The sequence below is a fragment of the Pelmatolapia mariae genome, linkage group LG3_W (genome assembly GCF_036321145.2).
Source record: "Pelmatolapia mariae isolate MD_Pm_ZW linkage group LG3_W, Pm_UMD_F_2, whole genome shotgun sequence".
NCBI lineage: Eukaryota > Metazoa > Chordata > Actinopteri > Cichliformes > Cichlidae > Pelmatolapia > Pelmatolapia mariae.
Genome location: NC_086229.1, coordinates 70,661,662 through 70,681,723, shown reverse-complemented (window position 1 = coordinate 70,681,723; position 20,062 = coordinate 70,661,662). Strand labels below are relative to the sequence as shown.

Here is a 20,062-nt window from a genome sequence, read left to right as displayed (position 1 = left end):
CTGGCCAATCCACCACCTTTCACTGTTTATACCGTTACTAAAATGAATAAATAAATAAATCATTTATTTATTTAAAATAAGTCCAGCTGTGACCACGAGACTTTACGAAGGACCGGGTGTGAAACCAGAGTAAGCCGCTCTCACTGTCATCCAGGCCGGCTGTAGCTTGTTAGCAAAGCCGCGCTAGCCACACTAGCCAGCTAGCCTCAAGCAGAAACGACATCGTCAGAACATTGTCGCTAATATGGGATGTTTTGACAAAATGAGCAGATATTTGAAGTTTACACACCTATATTCTCGCCTGAAAATATCTTAAAAGTTTATTTTGTGACCTAGAAACAGTATTAAGAGGAAAATAAAAACTAAGTGATGGCCGCCATTGTTTGACTCGGCAGAGGCGTGCTATGAATTGTGGGATATTGAGTTTTCCACCAAGCATTACCGTAACTTTTGAATGATTTGCGCAACCTTAAAAATTCCAATGGCTCCTGAAAGCAGCGACGCTGTGCGCACCGTTGATATTGTCATCATTACGGTAATCCAAATAAGGGTAGACAGGCCGTACTACTCCCGGCATACCACTAGAGAGAGCCAACACACCACAAATGAAGTTTGAAATTTGTATCAGTGGGACCAAAAGATGGAGCCAACACACCACAAATGAAGTCTGTTTCTATGGCGCCAAAAGAAGAATCTTTCTAAATTTGCACTAAAATATTAATATTTAAAAAACTATAAAAGTCATAAACACCAAAAGTGTATACCATACTAGTCCAGCTCCAGCCGCACAAAATGATCTAACATATGTAACCCTATTGTCAAAACTGTTTGGCAGAGAAGCGCGGGAAAATTTTCACTAAAATATTAATATTTAAAAAACTATAATAGTCATAAACACCAAAAGTCATAGCACACCATTCCTGATCCAGCCGCACAAAATGAGGTAACATATATGAAGCTTGTCTCAAAACTGCGAGGCGAGATTCGCTGCAAAATTTCAGGCGGAAACTGAATAATAATAATAACTAGAAAAAAATTTGCATTTCCTGCGAAAATGCTGTGTGGATGCCGGAACGCTGAAGCTGTCTGCTGAAAATGACTGAAAAAGATGAAAAGCTGCAAAAATTGTATGGCAGTAAAGAAACTGAAATATTATGCTGAAAACAAGTGAAAAAACAGAAACTTTTGCTGAAAAGAGGTGAAAAGGCAAAGATTCTGCTTCAAAGGGGTAGAGAAGTTCAAATTTGTACTGAAAAGAGGTGAAAGGGTTTCCTCTGAAATGAGCAGAAGATACTGAGATTTGTATTGATAGGTGAAAGGCTGAAAATTCTGCTTAAAATAGGTGAATCAGCAGAATTTCTACTGAAAAGAGGTAAAGAAGTAGAACGTTGCACTGAAAACAGGTGAATCAGCAGAATGTCTACTAAAAAAGAAGTTTCTATTGAAAACACCTGAAAAAGCTGGGATTTGTGCTGAAAAGGGGTGAAGAAGAGGTGTTGGGCTGTTGAGAAGAGTTAAATAAGTTGAACTGATATGTTTGGGTACAAATACTATGATTTGGCAAAAATACTGCGTTTTAGCACAACTACTGAGATTTGATTGAAATACTATGATTTAGAAGAAATATTATGACTTTGTACAAATACAATGTTTTGGCACAAATACTATGATTTGGTTCGAATGCTATGATTTCAAACAAATACTATGATTTGGCAGAAATACTATTATTTAGTAGAAATACTGTGATTTACCAGAGGTACGTTTCTGCAAAAATACTATGATTTTGCAGAAATACTATGCCTTAGTAGTAATACTATAACATCACAGATATATGATGATTTTGCAGTTATTCTGGTTTTACACAAATACTATAATGTGGCAGTATACTATGTTTTAGCACAAAGATTATGATTTGCTATAAATACTATGATTTGGCACATATACTATATTCAGCACATATACTATAACAAAACAGAAAGTCTACGACTTAGTAGTAATACTATAACATAACAGATATACTGTGATTTTGCAGACATTGTATGTTTTTGCACAAATACTACGATTTCGCTCAAATACTATGAAATTGCAGTAATACTATGATTTTGAAGGAAAACTTTGATTTGGTAGAAATACTATGCCTTAGTAGTAATACTATAACATAACAGATATACTGTGACTTTGCAGACATAGTATGTTTTTGCACAAATACTACGATTTCGCTCAAATACTATCAAATTGCAGTAATACTATGATTTTGAAGGAATACCATGATTTGGTAGAAATACTATGCCTTAGTAGTAATACTATAACATAGCAGATATAATGTGATTTCTGCAGACATAGTATGTTTTTGCACGAATACTACGATTTCGCTCAAATACTATGAAATTGCAGTAATACTATGATTTTGAAGGAATACTATGATTAGGTAGAAATACTACGCCTTAGTAGTAATACTATAACATAACATATATACTCTGATTTTGCAGACATAATATGTTTTTGCACAAATACTACGATTTTGCTCAAATACTATGAAATTGCAGTAATACTATGATTTTGAAGGAGTACTATGATTAGGTAGAAATACTACGCCTTAGTAGTAATACTATAACATAACAGATATACTGTGATTTTGCAGACATAGTATGTTTTTGCACAAATACTACGATTTTGCTCAAATACTATGAAATTGCAGTAATACTATGATTTTGAAGGAGTACTATGATTAGGTAGAAATACTACGCCTTAGTAGTAATACTATAACATAACAGATATACTGTGATTTTGCAGACATAGTATGTTTTTGCACAAATACTACGATTTCGCTCAAATACTATGAAATTGCAGTAATAATATGATTTTGAAGGAATACTATGATTTGATAGAAATACTATGCCTTAGTAGTAATACTATAACATAACAGATATACTATGATTTTGCAGGCATTCTATGTTTTTGCACAAATACTACAATTTGGCAGAAATACTATGTTTTAGCACAAATACTATGGTTTGCTAAAAATACTATGATTTGGCACATATACTGTATCAGCAGATATACTTTAACAAAATAGAGAGTCTACGACTTAGTAGTAATACTATAACATAATAGATATACTATGATTTTGCAGACAGTCTATGTTTTTCCACAACTAGCACAATGTGGCATAAATACTATGATTTGGCACAAGTACTATGATTTAGTAGAAATACTCTTATTGGCAGAAATACTATGTTTCAGTACAAATACTATGATTTGGCAATAATACTGCATTTCAGCACAACTACTGAGATTTGATTGAAATACTATGATTTAGAAGAAATACTATGACTTCGTAAAAATACTATGTTTTGGTTTGAATACTATGATTTGTAAAAAATACTATGATTTGGCACAAGTACCATGATTTGGTACAAATACTACGTATTGGCAGAAGTACTGTGACTTAGTAGTAATACTTTAACATAACAGATATACTGTTATTTTGCAGACATAGTATGTTTTTGCACAAATACTACGATTTCACTCAAATACTATGAAATTGCAGTAATACTATGATTTTGAAGGAATACTATGATTTGGTAGAAATACTATGCCTTAGTAGTAATACTATAACATAACAGATATACTGTGATTTTGCAGACATAGTATGTTTTTGCACAAATACTACGATTTCGCTCAAATACTATGAAGGAATACTATGATTTGGTAGAAATACTATGCCTCAGTAGTAATACTATAACATGACAGATATACTATGATTTTGCAGACATTCTATGTTTATGTACAAATAGTATTTCTGCCAAATTGTAGTATGTTTGGGCACAAATACTATGATTTGGTATAAATACTATGATTTGGCACATATACTATAATCAGCAGATATACTATAACATAACAGAAATTCTACGACTTAGTAGTAATACTATAACATAACAGAATTTTAATTGGGCACAAATAACATGATTTGGCACAAATAGCATGATTTGGCACAAATACGATGATATGACAGAAATACTATGATTGGGTACAAATACTATGATTTGGCACAAGTACTATGACTAACTACAAATACTATGATTTGGCACAAATACTATGATTTAGCAGAAATACTATGTTTTAACATAAATAAAATCTTTTGACAGAAATTTCTGCTAAAAGGTACTATTTCTGATTTTTAGCAGAAATACTGTAATTTTGCATAAATACTATGATTTGGGATAAATACTATGATTTGGCAGATACACTATATTCAGCACATATACTATAACATAACGGACATTCCTCCACTTAGTAGTAATCTCATAACATGAAATAAATATTATTGGTTTGGCCCCAAAACCATGATTTGGCACAAATACCATGATTTTTCAAAAATGCTATGATTTAGCAGAAATACTGTGATTGAGCAGAAGTACTAAGATGTAGTAGAAGTACTTTGATTTAGCACAAATACTATTATGGAGAAGTAATACTTTAACATGGGAGAAATATTGATACACACACACACACACACACACACACACACACACATACACAGAGAGCAAAGTGTACAGGGGCTGTTAAGAGTCTGGGCTTGGCATATCTAGGTCAGCTAAATTGGCTGCACCTGCTGTAATCAGCCCTTACACACACAGACACAGAGAGAGCTATGGGTTTTCTTCAGTGTATTTCTCACATTCAGGATTCCCCTCAAACAAATGGCCATAATTTCCTAACCGTAGGAGCTAGAACGGTCATTCTGACACCCTTTTGTTCAGAAGAGATGGGGGAATCTGCAGGTCTTCATAATTCAGAGATAAAATATAAATTATTGAAGATATATGACTTGTAATACACTGTAACTGAGTAGAGGCGAAGCAAAACTGCCTTGACTTCCCCTCAAACAACGTTTTGTAACTCTAAATCTATATGGCGTATCAACATCATTCTTTCACTGTAAGAAACAGCAGGCTTTGGTGAACAGTCATGGAAATTTTCAGGTCTCTGTTGAAATCCATCAAAAAGATATGACGAGAGAAAAAAGTGCCTCATTTCCAGAGATTGAAATCTGAAGAAATCTGAGCGAGGGACAAATTTCCTATCCTCAAACAAGTGTAATTCATGGCCAAACGGTAATAGGTGAGGAAAAAATTCTTGAATTGTGAGCATCAGGGATGTCTGAAGATATATTGGCACAAGCCTCATGTCTCAACATTGTTTCATTAATGAGATATGACGATTTGAAAATGCCTCTCATTAGAGAAATCCAGCGCTGATTTTGAACAAACTCTCCATAGAGTTTCAATGGAGCGTTTTCAGACCTTGTGTTGCTCTGAGGAGATTTGCAAAAAATCTGTAAATCCCACAAGAATGATAGTGACATTTTCTGAAAGCCAGCAAAAATACCTACGTTTTGATGTATAATTTGTGGGGGTTGAGTGGAAACTGAGCGAGTAGCAAGAAGTTGTTCAGACATGAAGAGAAAATTCAGAATGGACAAGTGCACACTCTGAGTTAATTGCATAGCAACCATAACAACGCATGTATTTTCTGAAAAATCAAAATTTTGCAACTGAAAACTTAAAGAGGTATAAAATTAAAACGGTAGAAGATCTGAAAAAGCTGAATCATACAGGAATAGCCCAATAATCTGAGAACATTTTAAAGTTTGAATGGAGTTTCTAGGTGAAAGTATGAGGAAGTAGTTAAGTTTCAAAAACAAGCAAGTTTTAGCAGAATTTCAGAAGATTCCCATTCATTTCAATGGGACAAAAAAAAGGAAAAAAGTGTAATATTTTAAAAAGTATAATAGTAATAAACACCAAAAGTCATAGCACACATTAGCAGAAATAGCAGAACAGTTTAGAGTTTGAACTGAGAAAATCGGCTGAAAACTGAGGAAGTAGTTAAACGGCAAAAAACGTACGGAAGCAACCAGAATAAAGTATAAAGAATAAAGAGAAACAGGAACTCAATAGTGTGGAAGCCCTTTGAGGGCATCCACACAATAATAATAATAATAAATCCGACGAATAGTAATATGTGTGCCTCTTGGCATAGGCACACATAACTAGAAAGCGAAAATTTCAGAAGAAATTTTAAGTGTGCCTATGCCGCTGGTAAACAGTGTAGTTTGCCATTCATACAGCTACAGAGAGCAAAACTCAGCAGAGCAGCCATTCTCCACCATGAACTATGGTAAAAACAAACACCGCTCGCACCTCACAGATGACAGCTTACAATTTTGGGTAAAGATGAAGTGACTTTGTACAGCCCCTATTTGCAGACGCTGTGCACATAGTTTCATGAGCAGAAGTCCCATTGTACCACGGCAGACCCGACAATGTTTGCATGAACACGCTTTGAAGCATTACGTTATGGACCACTTTTCACACATGGTTGGTGTACCCACACAGCCGGCTGTAGCTTTTCAACTCACAGCCTGACACACACCCAAAAAACAGCCGAGAGAGCACAGACTACGCCAGAGAGGCGTGATTGCAGATGCCGCTCAGGTGGGTCCACCTCCCCTGCAGCGGCACTGCAGACCACGCCCCGCCACACACATCAATCACGTAAAATAAATATTTATGCACTTTTGCATTCACTTTTTGTTTTTTGTTATTTTTACACAGTGTTCTGAATGATTAACAATGGTCTACAGCCAATCTTGTGTATTATTATACAAACTTTGGTTGTAAGATGCCCTACCTGGCCCCCTGGCAAAAGCTTTGCTAGATCTGCCCCTGCACAGTTACCAGCTGTCAGCTAAATAAAAAAGGAGCTTGGTGTTTATTTCTCTCAGAAACAGTTCATAACTTCCCTTCAACTCATTCATGTCACCTAAAAAAAAGGTAAACCTGTTTCTCCATCACCAGTTCAGCTCTGATGATTCGGTAAGGTCATCTCCTGGTTTCCACCAAACTACACCTAAACTCGGTTTATATCTGACCCAAATAGAGTGCAGTTCATAACTTCTTACCTGAAATTCAGTTCACCTCACGCTCTGACCGGCAGCCGCCTGCTTCTCCTGCCTTCGGTTTCCCTGATCCACGATCTACCACCGGTTGATCGGCGGTCGCCTCGCCGCCTCGTTCCCTGCATGCTCTGTCTGACACACACCGGTGGATAGCTGCCCTCGGTTGTAGCTCCGCGTCAGCGACCACCAAACAACTCAGTTATTTTTTCCACATCGACCAGCATCTGGACAATCCACCGCCTTTCACTGTTTGTACCGTTACTAAAAAAAACCCCTCATCGGCTCATAAAAACGAAAAATAAGTCCAGCTATGACCCTGAGTCAAAAAGACAGCCAGTTAGCTAGCTAGCTGTCTAGCTCTTTGCAGGCACCGAAACCATCAGAGCTAATATGGGATGTCTTGGTAACACGAGCACATATTTGAAGTTTACATCTGGCCAATCCACCACCTTTCACTGTTTATACCGTTACTAAAATGAATAAATAAATAAATCATTTATTTATTTAAAATAAGTCCAGCTGTGACCACGAGACTTTACGAAGGACCGGGTGTGAAACCAGAGTAAGCCGCTCTCACTGTCATCCAGGCCGGCTGTAGCTTGTTAGCAAAGCCGCGCTAGCCACACTAGCCAGCTAGCCTCAAGCAGAAACGACATCGTCAGAACATTGTCGCTAATATGGGATGTTTTGACAAAATGAGCAGATATTTGAAGTTTACACACCTATATTCTCGCCTGAAAATATCTTAAAAGTTTATTTTGTGACCTAGAAACAGTATTAAGAGGAAAATAAAAACTAAGTGATGGCCGCCATTGTTTGACTCGGCAGAGGCGTGCTATGAATTGTGGGATATTGAGTTTTCCACCAAGCATTACCGTAACTATTGAATGATTTGCGCAACCTTAAAAATTCCAATGGCTCCTGAAAGCAGCGACGCTGTGCGCACTGTTGATATTGTCATCATTACGGTAATCCAAATAAGGGTAGACAGGCCGTACTACTCCCGGCATACCACTAGAGAGAGCCAACACACCACAAATGAAGTTTGAAATTTGTATCAGTGGGACCAAAAGATGGAGCCAACACACCACAAATGAAGTCTGTTTCTATGGCGCCAAAAGAAGAATCTTTCTAAATTTGCACTAAAATATTAATATTTAAAAAACTATAAAAGTCATAAACACCAAAAGTGTATACCATACTAGTCCAGCTCCAGCCGCACAAAATGATCTAACATATGTAACCCTATTGTCAAAACTGTTTGGCAGAGAAGCGCGGGAAAATTTTCACTAAAATATTAATATTTAAAAAACTATAATAGTCATAAACACCAAAAGTCATAGCACACCATTCCTGATCCAGCCGCACAAAATGAGGTAACATATATGAAGCTTGTCTCAAAACTGCGAGGCGAGATTCGCTGCAAAATTTCAGGCGGAAACTGAAGAATAATAATAATAATAATAATAATAAATCCGACGAATAGTAATATGTGTGCCTCTTGGCATAGGCACACATAATAATAATAAATCCGACGAATAGTAATATGTGTGCCTCTTGGCATAGGCACACATAATTACCTAAAACTTCCCATTCCTCCCAAAGCTAAGGAGGTCCACTACAAAATCCTCTCTGGTGTTTACCCTTCCAGACGCTATTGATGATAATTGTTGCTCTTTTTGTAATGGGAATATTGAATCAACAGAACATTTATTTTATGATTGTATATTCTGTAAAGCCCTGTGGAACGATGTGCACTACTGGCTCTTCCCTAAGATCCCAAACTTACTTGAATTTTCTAAAAATGATATTATGTTTGGTTCTCTAAGAAAAGAAAAGAAGCTTGAAAATGTTTTAAATGTAATAATTATTATGGGCAAATTCTTCATTCACAAATGTCGTTTTCTGAAAACAAAGCCGTCTTTTTTTTACTTTTCACAAAGAGCTCTGCCTCTTTTTCTCATCTGTTAAATTTATGGACAAAAAACAAGCTCTGAATTTGAATCATATGATTGTTGAACTAGATCTGTTAGAAAACCCCTAAGGTATAACTTATTTTATGTTTTTTAATTATCTATCTTTTTGTTTATTTGTTTGCTTATTTGTTTACTTTGATTCTGTTTGGGGTTTGTTTTTTATTTTATTTATGTATTTGTTGTTGTTTGTACTTCCTGTTCATTATCCTTGTTCTATATGTTGGAATTCAGCCTGTTTTGTTACTATCTCATGTTGGAAACACTGAATCTTTGTAGAGATTGCCATAATTGTTGTACATTATATTTTGTGCAAAAAAAAAAAAAAAAAAAAAATCACTGAAAAATCGGATCCCTGGGGGTTGCCCTCCCCCAGGCTTGTACCTGTGGCTATCTGTCCTGGGGGTGGGGGTTGATTGTTCTCCTGCCCTGCACCCAATCCTTTTGTTCCAAGACTATTTTTCTGTATGTATTCTTACCCTCTAGCAACCGCCATTTCATAATGTTGCAAGCAATCACGAACTCTACAGTCTGACTAACTCCAGTGTATACCAAGCAATCTATTATTCTCAACAGAGATAAACTCAACATAAACTGAACCCACATTAAAGTTAGCTCGGTGCTTACCTTTAGATGAGCCCACAAACCGAGAGAAACTCCGTGATGAAGCTGGAAGTCTTTCCAAACAGGAAACAGATCAGGGAGCAGAGACCCACGTGGTTCACGCTGATCTCGGCTACAATCCAGGAGACAAGGGTGTACAGATCGATGCAGATATCGATCCAAACGTTGTTGGTGGTATATGTTCCTGTAAGTTCACTACTTTACTCCCGTCTCATGAAAAAGCAGCTCTCTTCTTCTTTGTTTTTAACGGCGGTTGGCAACCAACGCAAAGGAGCATTACCGCCTCCTACTGTTCCGGAGTATGGGCCAGACAGTGAGTTTACAATTTGTATATAAAAAACAAAAAAAAAAACAAACAAAAAAAAAATACACTGTTACATAAACACATATATCCTTCAGAAACCCCACCCGTTCCCTCACCTGTGCCCTGCTACCCTCCAACACACTCTTCAGATTAAATTCCCCAATTCCCCGCTCCTTCAATCTATTCTGCAGGACTTTCCTCTCCACTATGGAGGACCACAAGAGCCACGCGCATCGAAATAAAAATTTCTGTGCTTTAAAAATGAATTGTAGAATAAATTCTGCAATTGTAAATTCATTTTTGAATTCCAATTTAATAAACTGCAGTTCAAAATCCTTTTTCCAATTGCACTTTAATAAACTGCATTTTAAAACCCTTTTTTTAGTTGCACTTTATTAAACAGCAGTTCAAAATCCTTTTTCCAATTGCACTTTAATAAACTGCATTTTAAAACCCTTTTTCCACCTGCAATTTAATAAACTTCAGTTAAAAATCCATTTCCCTTTCCTGTTCGCTCTGGTGTTGTGCCAAAGTAGTTACCCCCGTCAAAAATTGTTTCCCCATTCACATGAGCGCGCAAAGTAGGAGGAGCCACTTGCCCAGCTCCGTTCTGTACGCTACTTGTCACTGATCTGCAGTCGACGCAATAAAGAGTAAAAGCTGGAAAACAGCAGACTCGATGAATTTAATATTAGTTTCGTGACATTGTACTGTGCCGTGTGGAAGACAATTTACCTTAAACTGTACACTGAAATAACCTGCTGGGAATACTTTGTCTAGAAAAAGACTTTAAAACTATAATACGGTAAAACCAGACGCAATCATGGAAACACGTCGCTCTCAAGTGAATTTACACTGTTTACACTTTGTAGCGAAGTACAGTAACTTTGGAGACAATGTCTTATTCACAGCAAAAGTTTTGGAGGGATACAGATTTTAACAGGCTGTGTGGCATCGGCTGCCAAAATGTGTGCCCCCCCCCATCTATAATCCATATTGGCTTTGCTATCACAAAGGGTATATTTGCCAAATAATTCACAGTATAACCAATAAGTACAGTAACTTGGGAGACGATGTCTTATTCACAGCAAAAGTTATAGAGGGATACAGATTTGAATTTGAACAGAGGCGGTGGCTTACGACACCAACTGTCTGCCATCTATAATCCAGTTTTGAGATCCCTTCCCAGACGCCTTAACGCCCACTCACACCCTGGGCCATCTGACCTCAGGAAATCACATGATAGGGTGGGGCCAGGCTTCACAATGAGCTCACCCGAAACTCTGGCTGATTAGGACCCACACCCGCTTTCACACCTTGGCTCATGTGATTAGGTAGAGGATCATCAGGGGGTCCTTTATCCCTCTTTGGGGGGAAACTCCCACTAGGTTTAAATCTGGGACTCTCCACCACTGATCCTTAGAACTGAAGAAGCTTCTCGGATGAGAGGTGAAACGTCTTCAAGCAACTCAAGAAGTCCAGACGCTTTTTTTTCCAAGCTCCTTAGTCTACGATGACCTGTATGACTGAGAACCTTCACAGACGTCATTGTAAAGTGCTTTGGGTGCCTTGAAAAGCGCTATATAAATCCAATGCATTATTATTATTGTTAAATATCTTTGACAGTGTATATATAGATGTATTATATATGAGACAAATATTGTCCATTTAATATGTTGGTATTACTAAATTTGGCTCAATGCTTACATATATGCGTAAAAAGCAAATGTACGAGCTCTGATAACTGTTTCTGATAGAATGAAGAGTAGACTGATATATCAAATATTCCTTTATTGGGTGAGAAAATCAGACCATGTCATAACTGCTTTAAGTCATACAGAATAGATATCAGAGCCTTAAACAGGCGGACTTCTGCTAAATGGGTCAAACTGGGCAGAAAGTAAACAAACACATAACATCCTTATAGAATATGATGTAACACTATAGATCAACTTACCTCAGAATATATAAAGCATATAAACAATTACAGCAATATGATGCAACAAACACAGCAGTGCTACTAATCCAAAATACTCAAAGCTTCATAGAACTGAAACAAACATTTATTTTTAGCTCCATTCTGCTGCTGATACATACTTTAGGTTTCTGAATATTAAACTTGTTGCTGCCTTTCATAGTGTGTAACTTGAAGGCCCTGAGTACTTTCTCCCACACTGAAAACACTGGAATGATCAAATTATCTGAACATTACCTAATAAGTCTGATTCAGGACAGATAATTAGTTATGTTAAACTTTCCTAGCAGTCCTTCACAAACAGGGAACAGTCTGTCTATTCTCTCCATCTGTCAGCTGCTGCTGGCTCTTCCTCCTCCTCTTCTTCACACACTGCTGAGTTTGTCCTGGTGGATCATCAGGGGTGCAAAGCCTTTATTCTTACAAGCTGGATGACTTGTAAGAATCAATGATGCTGCGAAGCATGAGAATGCCATTGGGTCTGCAGTGGTGGTTTACAGGTATCAATTCTTTTCAAATGTATTTAGAAAAATCAATAAAAATAAAAAGTGCATGCAAACCAGTAAACAAATTAAAAGAAACAAGTACTGTTGAGAAAGTATAATACAAACAAACAAAACATAATAATAAACAGCTAAAACAATAAATGAGAGCAGGTGAACAGATTCACCACAAAGATGTGAACACAAAGCGTGGACCCGATGCATCAGTGAGATGTCGTCTTTCTCACCCGACGGCACGAACACGGACACGCCGTCGGGGCAGAAAGTCAACATCTCACTGATTCTGAGCTGCAGCTTTTGTTCCTCTCCGACTAAAAGAAAGCTTCATTTTTGCTGTTTAATACATTTGTTTTTTAATTATGCCAAATTGAAAAACGCTTAGCTTGTTGTTTTTCTGTGTTTTATACTCAGTTACTTTGACACAGTTACTGAGTCAAAATTGAATTTAATCAAATCGATTATAGAAATCAGTGACGATACCCAGCCCTAGTGAGTAGCCTAAGCCCAACAGAAGTGGATGTAGCTGTGGGTAATGAGAAAAGATGAAAAGGTTGATGACACATTACATGCAGTAAATGCACTGCCCAAGTGTCCTTTACAAATCTATAATATCTGCATGGACAGCGTTAACTGATGAGGTTGAAAAATTCAATACTTTTAAAAGTTTACTCTTCGGCCACCACGCTTCTGCCATCTGCTGTTTTATTTTTATTTTTTTCAAAAGAATTAGCCACAGTCAAAGCTGCGCTATGAATTCTGGGATATGTTGGGCCGCGAATGATACACCTGACTCCTCCTTCAAGTCCGGGGAAATTAAGGGCGCATTTGGAATTGGGACCGCCTCCATCACATCGCTGTGGTGTAATCAGCCTTCAAATGGGGTCTCAAAATTGTACCAAAAAACTCTGTACCTCCCTCCATCCAACCACACACTTCTTCAGGTTTGCCATCAGCCCTGCCTGCCTCAGGGAATCCAGGACCGTGAACAACCACTGCACATTCTCCACCGAGGTATCACTATGAATGATGACATCATCCAGGTAGGAAACAGCACATGCAGTGTGAGGACGCAGCTATCGCTACAGGAGGTGCTGAAAAATGGCCGGGGCTTCAAACAAGCCAAACGGAAGTGTGACGAATTGGTACGAACCATACAGAGTGGAGAAGGCCGTTTTTGTCTTTGGACTCTGCAGACAAGGGAATCTACCAATCAGCTGCGTTTCAAAGTGGTGCACCGTGAGAGTCGTGCACACGGACAGGGGGGAGAACACATCTGCAAACCATGGTTGCAATGCAAGAACATCTGCTTTATTGGAATGTGTGAGATGTTAATCACAATGCATCTTAAACACACTCTCTAAAAACGTCATGCCTACAGCACGTTTTTGAGAAAAATCAAATATTTTTGTCCTTGAAGATCATTTCAGAGTTTTTAATGAGCTGCAGGAACCCTGTTCTGTGTGAGTGGAGAACAGCCAAGTCTCCTCCTCTGATAAACCTCCACATGTACCACTGAAAACAGTTTAATTAGTTTGAATCTGAAATCATGGCTCAAACTACTTGTTCTGAGACCAATTCTTCATTTTACACACCAAACTGTTTAATAAGACAAACGTTACAGAGTTCATCAGATATAACTAACACTTTAACATGATTAGGATTTCATAATACAAACTTCAAATCAACAGGAAAACAGCTGCAGAACATGTGGATCAAAATGAATTCATTAAAAAACAACACGTGGACTTCAAGGATACAGTAAATACACTAAAGAGAAAGGAGGAGCCAAAATTTGAAGGAATTTGAATTAAGTAAAAGTCACCTGTGATCTTTAAAATGGTCCTGATGTGTGCTGCTGTTTTTAACTTTCAACATTTCTTTGCTGCCACTGTGAATAAGATTGTGTTTATTGCCTAATTAAATAAAGGTTACACTGACTCACTGCTTCATCTTCTGGTACAAACTGGTATTATATGGAAGTACAGCCCAAAACCAGTTTAGATTTTTTCTGGACATAAAGTCACAGCAGGTGTTGTTTCAAAGCTGGTGGACAGATTTAGTTCATTTTGGAGGTTTTAAGAGCAACTGCTGTGAAAATATTTGCAGTTTTGGGAGAAAAGGATTTAAGAGAAGATTTTACCACAGCAAAAGATTAAATATGAATGAAGGATTGAAATTTAACTGGGGTAACACATAAAATTAATACAACTACTAAACACTACTGTGTCCTAAGAAAACAAAGATTAAAATGTAACAGGGATAACATTTTAGAGAATTAAAATCCCTCAAAGGAAAAAACATAAACTTGATCTGCATATCTATACATGCAGCTTCCTAAATGCAACATTCAGGATTATTCACTGCAGCTCCAGAAATCAGAGCTATCTCATCAGATCCAAGTGTGAAATCAGCTGACACTCTTTACAGGAGATTCCATCTGAACTCTGTGGAGCCTGATCTCAAGGTTTTTAGTAAGTAAGTAAGTAAGTAAGTAAAATTTATTTATATAGCACATTTCACAGATAAAAATCACAAAGTGCTTCACAATAAGATCAGACACACAAGTTAAAATTAATTAATTAATTAAAAGCCTGTTTGTATAAAAATGTCTTCAGCTGCTTTTTAAAGGAGTCAGTAGAGTCTAGACAGCGTAAAGACAACGGCAGGGAGTTCCACAGCCTAGGTGCCAGTGCCTGAAAAGCCTGATCCCCACGTGTTTTAAACCTAGTACGTGGGACCACCAGTAGCCTCTGACCTAAGGACCTAAGTGCTCGGGATGAAGCATGAGGTTTCAACAGGTCAGAGATATACTGGGGAGCTTCACCGTGCAGAGCTCTAAAAGTTACAACTAAAATTTTAAAATGAACCCTAAAATGTACTGGCAACCAATGAAGAGAAGCCAAAACTGGAGTAATGTGAGACCTCTTGTTTGTACCAGTTAAAAGTCTTGCCGCTGCATTTTGTACAGACTGAAGGCGATCCAGAGCTGATTTGTTGAGACACGTAAAAAGACCATTACAATAATCCAAACGAGAAGAGATAAAAGCATGAATAATCATCTCAAGTTCTGCCTTTGACACCAGTAGTCTGAGTTTAGAAATGTTTCTTAAATGATAAAAACAGTTCCGGACAAGTTGTTTAGAGTGTTTCTCAAGAGACATTGAACTGTCAAATATAACACCTAAGTTTCTGAGACTCGACTGAAATGAAGGGTCTAAAAAACTGATATGCTGCTGAATTTCTGAGAGCATGTGATCAGGTGCAATAATCAAGGTTTCTGTTTTATCTGCATTTAACTGAAGGAAATTGTCATTTAACCATTGTTTGATTTCTGACAGACAATTATTTAAACAAGACAATTTGTAAAACTCAGAAGCTTTGAAAGAACAGTATAACTGAATGTCATCAGCATAGAGATGATAAGAAATATTACTGTAACGTTTGATAATTTGGCCTAGAGGGAGTATATACAGCAAAAAGAGAATAGGACCTAAAACAGATCCTTGAGGTACCCCAGAAGACAGAACTGATGTTTCAGACAACACATGATTGATACAGACAGTAAAGGATCTCTCAGACAGATACGACATAAACCATTTTAAAACAACACCAGTAATCCCGAACAAGTCCTTTAGCCTATTTATCATGATGCTGTGATCAACAGTATCAAAAGCAGAGCTGAGATCCAACAGAACCAGAACGGTGTACTCTCCAGAGTCTGCTGCCATCAAAATGTCACTAGATACTTTAAGCAAAGCGGTTTCCGTGGAGTGCAATTTGCGGAAACCAGACTGGAAAATGTCCAGAACATTGTTCTTCTCCAAAAAGTTGTTAAGTTGTTCTGCAACTGTTTTTTCTAAGATCTTTGACATCAATGGTAATTTTGATATTGGCCTGTAACTGCTTGGAAGAGATGGGTCCAAATTTGGTTTCTTTAATATTGGTTCAACAATAGCTTGTTTAAAATAGCTGGGAACTGAGCCAGTATAAAGAGAAATATTAATTATTTCCAGAATACAGGGGCCAATAGAGTCAAACACACTAATGAAAAATGATGGAGGAAGTACATCAAGGTGGCTTGAAATCAGTTTCATTCGACCGAGTAGAGCACTGATGTCCTGCAAGGTGACAGGAGTAAAAGAGGACCAGGTGTCAGAGGTAAGCAACGTGTCAGTGTGATACTGAGAAGATGATGGAGAAATATTAGACCTGATGGCAGTGACCTTATTAACAAAATAGTTTAAAAAGTCATTACAATCAGATTTAGTATAGACTGGTACATGAGGAACATCAGGAGAGACAATGTTCTTAATTGTATCAAACAATACTCTGGGATTTTTCTTTTTTGAAGCTATTAGATTAGCAAAATATTCAGTTCTGGCATTTTTTATCATGTCATTAAGTAAGAAAATTGATTCCTTGAGATGTATCCTATGGACCTCAAGCTTGGAAGCCTTCCATAAACGTTCTAATTTGCGACAATGTCTCCTAAAATTTCGAATATTTTCATTTATCCAAGGACAGCAATGTGAAGAATGGACAACATTTTGTTTCAGAGGTGCCACCGCATCTAAAATAGATTTACATTGATTGTTAAAAGACAAAATAAGTGAATCAACGTCATTTTGAGCCATGCGAGGGTCAAACATGGCAGAGAACCTTCCAGCAGCATCCTGGTTTATAATCCGCCTTTGGATCATCAATTTAGGAGGTGAAGGATCCACGTAAAATGACAAATTAAAGTCTGACCCTGAAACCAGAAGAGGATCTTTCTCTCTCTTCAGATTCATTGTGATCCAGTGATTTCAGTCCTGCATGATCAGGCTGATGTTTGCACAGAGCAGATAATGAAGTGAATGTTTTTGCACATTGGTAACAGTGAAACAGTTTATTTACAGTGTGGGATCTTTTGTGTTCGGAGTATGAACTGAGATTCCTGAAGCTCTTGTCACACTGGTCACAGCTGAAGTTCACTTCCATGTGTGTTCATGTTTGTTACGATGACCTGATTGTGAGAAGCTTTTGTCACAGCGTCTGCACTTGTATGGTGTCTCTCCTGTGTGGATTTGCTTATGCTTTTTCATTGAGCTCATGTCCAGTGGTGAAGGATGACCCACACTGGTCACAGATGTGCTTTTTGACACCACTGTGGAAGAGTTCATGTATTTTTAATGTACTTCGTGTGTGGAAGCCTCTCCCACATTCTTTGCAGTAGTTCATTTTGGCTCAAGTGTGTCTACGTTGACGTGGTTTTAGGTCCCGTTCATGACTGGAGGTTTTTCACAAAGGTCACAGAGAAACTCTTTCCCACCAACACAAATGGATGAAATGGATACACATGCTTTGCTCCACTTCTAAACACAGACAGGGTAAGTCAGGGAATTCCTTCAACATTTTTAACCTGAACGTCGCCTGAAATAAAAAGCATCTCTGCCAACATCCAATTACATTTTACTGTTTACATTACAACACTCACTTACTGAGAGAAAATGATTCTTCATTTTTCCAAACAGTTCATTCAGTATAACTCCGTAAGTTTACTGATCAGACTTGTTCCAAACACTCAGGTTAAAAATACGAGATAAAAAACTAAATACATACCTCACAGTAACTGCACTTGTAGAGATACTTTCAGGTGTGCCGGGTTCGTACGCTTTTTTCAGGGTCAAATTCAAGCACTTTTTAAGCACTTTCAAGTAGGGCTGCTCAATTAATCGAATTTTAATCGTGATTATCATTTTTGCCATAATCGAGCAGCCCTACTTTCAAGGTCCCTTTTTAAGCTTTTCCACTATAACAGATGAGAACAGCACAGGGATAAACCTGCAGGTCTGACAGCAGGTGTGTCACTCAGCGTTTCCACTGCAACCTGCCTTTGGTGGCTTTTTTGCAGCAACTTTGATATTCACTAGTAGAACAATCATTTCTCCAGCCAGTTTGATAGCTAGCAAAAAAATAATCAGAATTTTAAAAAAATAGCATGCGTCATGTACGTGTAGTGGAAAATTATTTACTAGGACTCACCTATAAGGTGAGCGGAGAGCACAAACGCCATTATTGTTTTCCATCAAAAACTCATTAAAACAGCGACCTACAGGTATGTTAGCGCACTCATCCCCGACTGTCCAAGGGAGGGGCGTGGTCACATATTGAAACAGACGCAAGGCAGCCCAGGCGAGGAAATTTTGCTTTTGCGACTCATTTTATTTCTCTATCTGATATGAAAACTATTCACTCAGTTAGCTATTTATTGTGAAAGAAATACAGTTAAATTTTCAAGCACTTTTAAGCACCACATTTGAAATTCAACCACTTGTCAAACCTTGAAAAGACAACATTAGAATTCAAGCATTTCCAACATTTTCAAGAACCCGTACGAACGCGGCTGGGGGTGGATCTGTTTGTGTTTATTCAGCTGATGTGGAGTTTTAAAAGTCTTCTCACACAGGTCACACTTTCAAGGTCTCTCCTCAGTGTGGATAAACATGTGTCGTTGTAACTGTGCATCTGTTGCAAACAGTTTCCCACACTGATCACAGCAGTAAACATCATTTCCAGTGTGAATCCGGAGGTGACTATTTCGGTAGTGTTTGTCGCTGAAACTTTTTCCACAAAATTCGCAGCTGTACACCTTAATTCCAGAGTGGGTAACTAGATGCCTCTGTAAACCGACATTATGAGCAAAAGCTTTACCACAAAAGCCACAGATGCACTCTTTGACTCCACTGTGGATGAGTTGGTGTTGTTTTAATTGTGCAGCCTGGGTAAAAGACTTTGCACACAAGTCACAGTTGTACGCTTTAAATCCACTGTGGGTGATTTGGTGTGTTTTTAAGTGTTCAGCCCGGGTAAAAGACTTTCCACACAAGTCACAGCTGTGAGGTTTAACTCCACTGTGGATGAGTTGGTGTGTTTTTAAGGTTTGAGCCATGGTAAATGACTTTCCACACAAGTCACAGTTGTACGCTTTAACTCCACTGTGGGTGATTTGGTGTGTTTTTAATTGATCAGCCCGGGTAAAAGACTTTCCACACAAGTCACAGCTGTGAGGTTTAACTCCACGGTGGATGAGTTGGTGTCTTTTGAAGTGTACAGCCCTGGTAAAAGACCTTCCACACAACTCACAGCTGTACGCTTTAACTCCACTGTGGATGACTTGGTGTGTTTTTAAGTTTCCAGCCTGGGTAAAAGACTTTCCACACAAGTCACACCTGTGAGGTTTAACTCCACTGTGGATAAGTTGGTGTGTTTTTAGGCGTCGAGCCAGGGTAAAAGACTTTCCACACAACTCACAGCTGTAAGCTTTAACTCCACTGTGGATGAGTTGGTGTTTTTTTAAGCCTCCAGCCAGGGTAAAAGACTTTCCACACAAGTCACAACTGTAAGGCTTAACGCCACTGTGGATGAGTTGGTGTGTTTTTAGGTTGTCAGTCCGGGTAAAATCCTTCCCACACTCATCACAGCTGTAGGTTTTCTTTCCCTTTCTTCTGTGACGTTTGTCGGCCTCCTGACAGCGCTGACTTCTCGCTCCATGTTGTACCTGCAGTGACAGAGATACAAACAGAGGCAGTGAGTGAAATGCAGTCGTGGAACAAACTGAAACTCCCTCCATTGGTGGAATCAAACATGTCAAAAAACACATTGTAGGTGTGTTACCACCACCTTCTGGTGATAGTATCACATTACAATGATGTGCTACAATGAGAGTTGTAATGAAAA

The 20,062-nt window shown here is 38.0% G+C and overlaps 2 protein-coding genes and 1 long non-coding RNA gene across 3 annotated transcripts in view; 1 reads left to right on the top strand and 2 right to left on the bottom strand.

Annotated features, from left to right (window-relative positions):
* LOC134624777 (zinc finger protein 492-like) overlaps positions 1–20,062 on the bottom strand; it is a 264,689-nt gene that overhangs the window by 34,068 nt on the left and 210,559 nt on the right. The window lies entirely within an intron of this gene.
* The window catches only part of LOC134624774 (zinc finger protein 665-like), a 183,040-nt gene that overhangs the window by 99,138 nt on the left and 63,840 nt on the right, over positions 1–20,062 (top strand). The window lies entirely within an intron of this gene.
* LOC135932740 (uncharacterized) overlaps positions 13,663–20,062 on the bottom strand; it is a 57,577-nt gene continuing 51,177 nt past the window's right edge. Inside the window, exon 3 of the long non-coding RNA XR_010573623.1 lies at positions 13,663–19,883. This is a non-coding gene — a long non-coding RNA (uncharacterized LOC135932740). The remainder of the gene's footprint in view (positions 19,884–20,062) is intronic.